Genomic DNA, 6,621 nt, shown 5'->3' with positions numbered 1-6,621 from the left:
CGTGGGAAGGATGGTCCCTCTGATCAAAAGTGATTGAAGATTCTGACCAGCTAAGGAAGGAGGGGACGGCCATTTTGGCAACACATGCCTCTCTGTAGCGCACTTTGTGCTAGCGCTTGGAGTAGATGGCATCAGATCTCCTGAAAATCATAAGGAATTCCTCGGGATCAGGAAAGTCGTCCCCATCCTTGCCCGTTGCACCTCCCTTCTTGGCTACTGCCTCCTTGCCCTTTCCCTCTTTTGGTCCATCGGCCTGTCGTAGAAAGCGCTTAAGTAGTTCACAGTCCTTGTAGAGGTGCTTGATTGGGTAGGCATGGTTGGTGCACAGGCCCTCCATGAGCTTGTCGAAGTGGTCGGGCTGGCCCAGCTAGGGCTGCTTGCTTGTGCGATCAGCCATAGCGACTAATGCAGAGTTGGATGGTCGGCGCCGATCCATCTTGTTCTTTTTCCCCCTTTGCATGGAGGGGCCCTTGTATTGGTCCTCGTGCTTGGCCTTGCCCTTGTCCCGGCCTCCACTAAAGACCGCTCTGACTGCCTCCTCGATGGAGGTGTGGTTCATGGCGATGTCAAGCAGGTCATGGGTGGTACGAGGCTTTAGATAGCCGAGCTTGTGGATCAGGGACTCACAGGTTGTCCCAGAGAGCAACATGCTGATGACGTCCGTGTCAACGACATCAGGAAGGGAGTTGCATTATTTTGAGAACCTATGGATGTAATCCTATAGGGACTCATTGGGCTCCTGCTGGCAGCTCTTGAGGTCCTAGGAATTCCTAGGATGGACATACGTCCCCTAGAAATTACCAATGAAGATCCTCTTGAGATCCACCCAGTCACGGATGCTGTTATGTAGGAGGAATTCAAGCCATGCTCAAACATGTTCCCCCACGCAGATAGGGAGATATTGAATGATGAAGTGGTCATCATCCACTCCTTCGGCTCAGCAGGCGAGCCAAAAGTCTTCAAGCGATATCCCAGGATTCATCTCCTTAGTATATTTGGCGACATTGGTAGGTGGTCGGAAGCACTATGGGAATGGTGCTCTCTAGATGCGACGGCCGAAGGCCCATGGTCCTAGGCCATCTGGGCTAGGGCTTCGGTCGTTCGGTCGACGAGCATGCTTGGGGTGCATTTCCCTGCTCCCCTTGATGGTCCGACTAGGGCCCGTGCCGCCCGCTCTCACTACCGCATGGTGGACGTCATCATCGCACTAGGCTTGATGCCAATTGTTGATGATGCTACGAGCATCTTGGTTTAGTCCAAGGCGTTCATGCATAGGTGGTCAGTGTGGAGTGGGTGCCGGGTTAGGCTATGGTGTAGCTGCACCCTCCTGTTCCGTGCCCAATGACTGTAGTGGTGAGTGGATGGAGCGATTCGACTAATGCGCTCCCATTATCCCGGTAGGGAAAGAGGCCACGAGTCGGTGTCACGACGTGGAGCTCTTTGCCTATTGAATGGCGGCGGTTTCCACCGGCACCAGGAGGTTCTGGTGGATCACCTGTTCCTAGGGGTCATCAGGCTTGGGAAGGCCACGCAGAAGCATTGCCGCAACGGCAATGTTTAGGCCAGCCCGAGTGAACTACGGGGGATCATTTCCCCCATCGATGATGTTGCACTGACCAGGTGGGCCCGACCTCGGTCGCTGCTTGCTAGGTTATGTGCATGTGGTGCAGCGTGCTGTGCTGAGCACGCCAACGCAGGTGGTGGTTGGCTCTGCCACCTTTGTCATAGCTCCTCGCTGTGGCCCTATGCACGCGCGAGGGCCTTTACATGAGGGTCCAGAGGGGTGTGAGTCTATAGAGACTCCACTACCACCGGTGGCTGTCCTAGAGCGTCTGCCATAGCACACTCCTAGGATAGAGGGTGGCTAGGCACCACAACATCGCTGATGCTAGAGCCATCGCTTTTGACCTCATCATCCATGAGGTCGTGGAAAGAGATAGGAGCATAGCCCACCATCCCCATGAATTTGGATGTGAGAGGGGGCGGCGTCAGCATCTTTTGAAGCCCCCATGCATATGTATCCACGGGGGACATGAGGCCAAAGGGGAACCGGTCGCATGGTGGTCGCGATGAGGACAACAAGGTCCCTCCGGAGAGTCAGCGGAAGATATTAAATAGTGAGTAAAGAACAATATGTACATTACTCAGAGTAGGGTTTGAGCCCAGTGTGGGCTCAGAGCAAAGCGCATGCATCTCATTATTGAGGTTGCCGGGTGGCCTAGAGCCGATAGAGGGCACTCCTCCTCTAATGGGCGTCGGGGTAAGTGCTTCCTCACGAAGGCAAAGCACGTCGAGCCGGTCAGCGACAAAGTCCAGACTTTCGAAGAGGAAGGTCTAGGATGGCTCAAAGATGGGAGGAACCCACATCCCAATAGGTGGGAGCATGGGAAACTCTAGCGAGCCAAAGTGAGTCATATCGCTTGAGCCCATCATGCCGAAGATGGTGGAAAGGTGGGCCATCCGATGATCAAAAGCGTGAACGTATGGTGTTGTCGACACAGAATTTCATCTCATGTCGAGGACACACGCAGCAAGCCGGAAGGGTCCGCTCGATGGAGGAGATCTGCCTAGCTTCAGCACAGGGGTGGTCAATCCTGCGCAATCCTCCCAAGGCGTGCCAGTCAATTTGACCCTGCAATTGACAAGGAGAGAAAGTTCATTAGTAATTAAGGGCGGAACCTGCCGGTATTGCTAGACAGTCCCGAATGTACGGCTGTGAGAGCCGATATGAAAGGAAATCGGCTAAATAGCCAATTCCAGTATATTCATGAGAATAAGTCAGTTAGAGCTCATGGGGTTGTGTGAAGAGAATCGATTATCATTCAGGATGAACATCATTTAAATGAATATTAATCAATGGCAATAAGATATCAATGATGATCGGTCCATACTGAGCCAATGATTATGAGTAACCGAACTCCTTTTTATATAAAGAAATAATTCAACATCACTTAATCATTTAATAAAGATAAATCTAATGAACATGTTAGATCTCATCTATCGCCATGACCAGTGGGGCATGAGGCAGAATCATGTAGGTCGTAGAAACAACAATAGACTCGATGACCCTAACTCATTACTAATATCAGTGGGGCATGAGACAGAATCATGCAGGCTGTAATACAATTACAAGATCATGGGGCTAACACATCTTTCAACTTATCTCTACTTCAATGATCTCGCGATGTGAACTATTCATGAAAGCATTTGATATCGGCTAAATAGCCGATTCAGGCATAGCACACAGTTAAGGTCCTATCTTTTCAGGACCAGGTCTATCAACCAACGATCCCCACTTCACGGTGCCAACAGTGGGGTGAGAGGCAGAATCCCATAGGCCATGCTGATGGGCCATGAAACTGTTCTCGCTAATCGATAGATCTGCTCAAGATCGAACATGCCTTAACCGCACGCTATGCATGATTAAGATTGACGCAAAATAGCTAATAAAAACATAACTCATCGCTTAAGATGTAGATTAGATCAGTTCTAGATTAGCAAATGATGAGTTAAACAAGATATAAGGCCAATCAAGATCAATCTCAATCGGGCAGAGTGATATTGCTGTAATTAGATAAACAATGAAAGCAATAAGCAATATCGGTAACTTAATGAATCTACCAAAGACTGTCAGTCTAAGATAGAGCCAATAACTTGACCTTGATCCAATTCAAGCAGTGGGGTGTGAGGCAGAATCACACAGGCCATACTTGAATTAGACAAGAGTCGATAACTAGCTTATACCAGAGCCGTAGTGGGGGTCGACCAGATCGATGCAGCCATATGAACAGATGTATAAACCATGATGGTACTTACAACAAGTAGTGGAGGTCGACCAGATCGATGCATCCGTACTTGCCGAAGAACTCGCCGAGATCTACTCTACTCCAACTCCAAAGGGGTGGCCGGAGCCGAAAAAAGTAATTGACTTGTATTTAATTGATTGATTGATGCTTACAATAGCCGGGGTTTGGTATTTTTATACACGGAGCCTAAACATGAATCCTACTCGAGCATGATTTGTTACAAACTTTGGCATAAACTAAAAACATTCCTAATTTAAGATAACTTAGACTCTAATTTTTCCCTTTTTGTAGAGTCTGACATGTAATTTCTCGGTGCCAACCGTAGTTCATCATTGTTGTCTGCTGACATCACCCTAATATATCTGATTCTAGAGTTGTATTTAAATCAGCTGACATTGATCTTTCTTGACTAGCACAACCTTGAAAGCCTACGAGTTCCCGCGTCCTTTCTCCCAAATTTTGGTGTAAACACATGCCCCCCAATTTTGGGATAAAATGGTTTTATCCCATAATTCTGACTCATCGATTTACCGTGCCGCAACCGTCCTTATCCGAGAAATACGCATAACTCCTAACTTTTTGGCCTGAGCCTCACATAACATCAATAGTGCCTCTTTCAACACACTCAGCCTTTTTGTTTTCCCCTCTTTTCTGGAGCCAACTTCAACAGCCGATGCTGCCGTTATCGGGGACCCAAACCCTAGCAAATCCGCCGTTCCGTCAAATCATTTATTCGAGCTATCTTTGTTAGATCTGAACTTGCTCCAGCTATAATGGTGACCTATGATCAGGTTCCTGAGGTATGTTTCTAGTTTTTGTTCTCCAGGTGTCGATCGTTACCCCATATTTCTGCTCCTTTTGAATTTATTTTATCTAATTTCTAGGAAATGAAGAACGAGATCTTGATTCCATCGGCTATTGTCCCTAATGCTTACTTCCTCAGGCTGATGGGAGACCCTGATCCATCTAATTTTATCTGCTAAGAAACCCACCAGATCCCTTTTAAAAGGTCCATAGTGGACTTGTCTTCTTGGAACAAAACTCCCTTCAAAAACTGGCCTAAAGCGCCTAAGGGATGGAGAGACTGGTTTTGTAGGGTATCCGCAAAGAAGAGTGGAGATTGGGAGCTTTATGATCTGAACCAGTGTCTAACACTTTTGTTGTCCAAAATGGAGAGAAACAATTCACTCCTGATCTCTACTTCTTATTTTTGGTTCAATGCTCTAAATGCTTTCATTTTTTGCCATGGCCCGATGACCATTACCCTGGCCAATGTATACATGTTGACTGGCCTTAGAACTACTGGATCAATGCAACCTTATGAGTACTTGAGTGCTGGTTCCAAAAGACTGGCCAAGATAGCAGACTATACTGGATGGGCGAGTTACATTCTGAATCATGTTGAGGATGGATCATCTGTTAGTGAACGAGAGTACGTGGCCTTTATGAATGTGTGGCTGGAGAAATTTATCTTTTGTGGGTCGTCTTGTGGCCCGACTTATAATTACAAACTTATGGCAGAACACCTAGCATTAGGTAAGGATATCCCTCTTGGAAAATATTTGTTGGGAGCTGCTTATCATCTGATGTACCAAGTGGCTGCTCAACTGCTGAAGAATGAACCAGTACAGACTATCAGCGGCCCTTGGTGGCTAATACAATTGTGGCTCAATCTGTACATGCATAAGTCGGTAAGGCCTGATCTCAAAGATCTAAGTTTTCCCTCCTCCAATTTTGATGAGGAATACAGAGGCGAAGAAGGAAGAACCCGTCAGTGTATGAATTATGGTGAGGCTGCATCGGCCATAACCATTGACTTTGATATTGGCCACTTCTTCAAAAAGCTTTATAGAGGGTTTGATGTAGCCGTCCTGACTTGGCTACCTTACAAGGAGGATGATGAACTGATCTTTCCATTCAAGTTCTGATTTGAGTCCAGCTGCTCGGACGAGATAGCGGCCGCAATCTTTAATACATTTATCAAGCCCTGTGTTCTTCCGACCGAATTTCATCATGGTCGTGGCAAAATGGTCAAAGGCTCCTCCACCCTAGGCAATCCTCCGACCTATGAGTTCTATAACCCTTCTTTTGTGGCCCGTCAGTTCAGCCTCGGCCAACTTCCCCCTGCATGTTCTTTGAAAACATCTTGAAGCCGAGGGAAGATGTCAGTGATGTGCTAGAAGCTTCTAGAATCTTTTAATTGGGGTCAGACCTTCCTTCTTTTTCCTTACACGACTGGGTCATAGCTAGTTTCTCTTCTAGCCTCTTCGACACCTGGTGGTAAGAATGGCGTTCCCATCTTTTCTGTGGGCCAGTCCACCCTCTGTGTATAGCTCTGGATGAGGAATTTGCTTCTAGTAGTGAGGTAATCTTTTATTTCCCTTTTTAGATAGACTACTTGGCGAATCCTTTTGCCAATCATTCTGATTGATCCTTTTAGGATGTCGAGTTCGACCCTCCAAGCCTAGATAGGAGAGGGCGTCCCATAGATTACCAACCCTCATGCCTAGTTTCAAGGATGGGATCAGCCGCACCTTCCTTGAAGAGGTTGATGAGAACCCCTGCTGCTCCCACAATTGTGACACGTCACCCCCCAAAGCGCAAGGCATCTCTAGGGGTAACTCCAAAGGCTACTATTAGGAAGAGACTGCGTAGAATGAGACCATCAGCTGTTCAGGTAATCAATTTGCCTTTTCCTTGGATTGGTGTTTAACTTTCTAATCTCGTTCCTTCATAGTTATCGAGCATTGCGTCACAGTCTACTTTGGGCGCCGAATTGCTATCCTAGGCATTTGATTCAGCCCCAACTGAACCT

This window comes from Miscanthus floridulus, chromosome 2 (assembly GCF_019320115.1).
Source record: "Miscanthus floridulus cultivar M001 chromosome 2, ASM1932011v1, whole genome shotgun sequence".
Lineage (NCBI taxonomy): Eukaryota > Viridiplantae > Streptophyta > Magnoliopsida > Poales > Poaceae > Miscanthus > Miscanthus floridulus.
The sequence above is the reverse complement of the archived record's forward strand: the minus strand, read 5'-3'. Positions refer to the sequence as shown.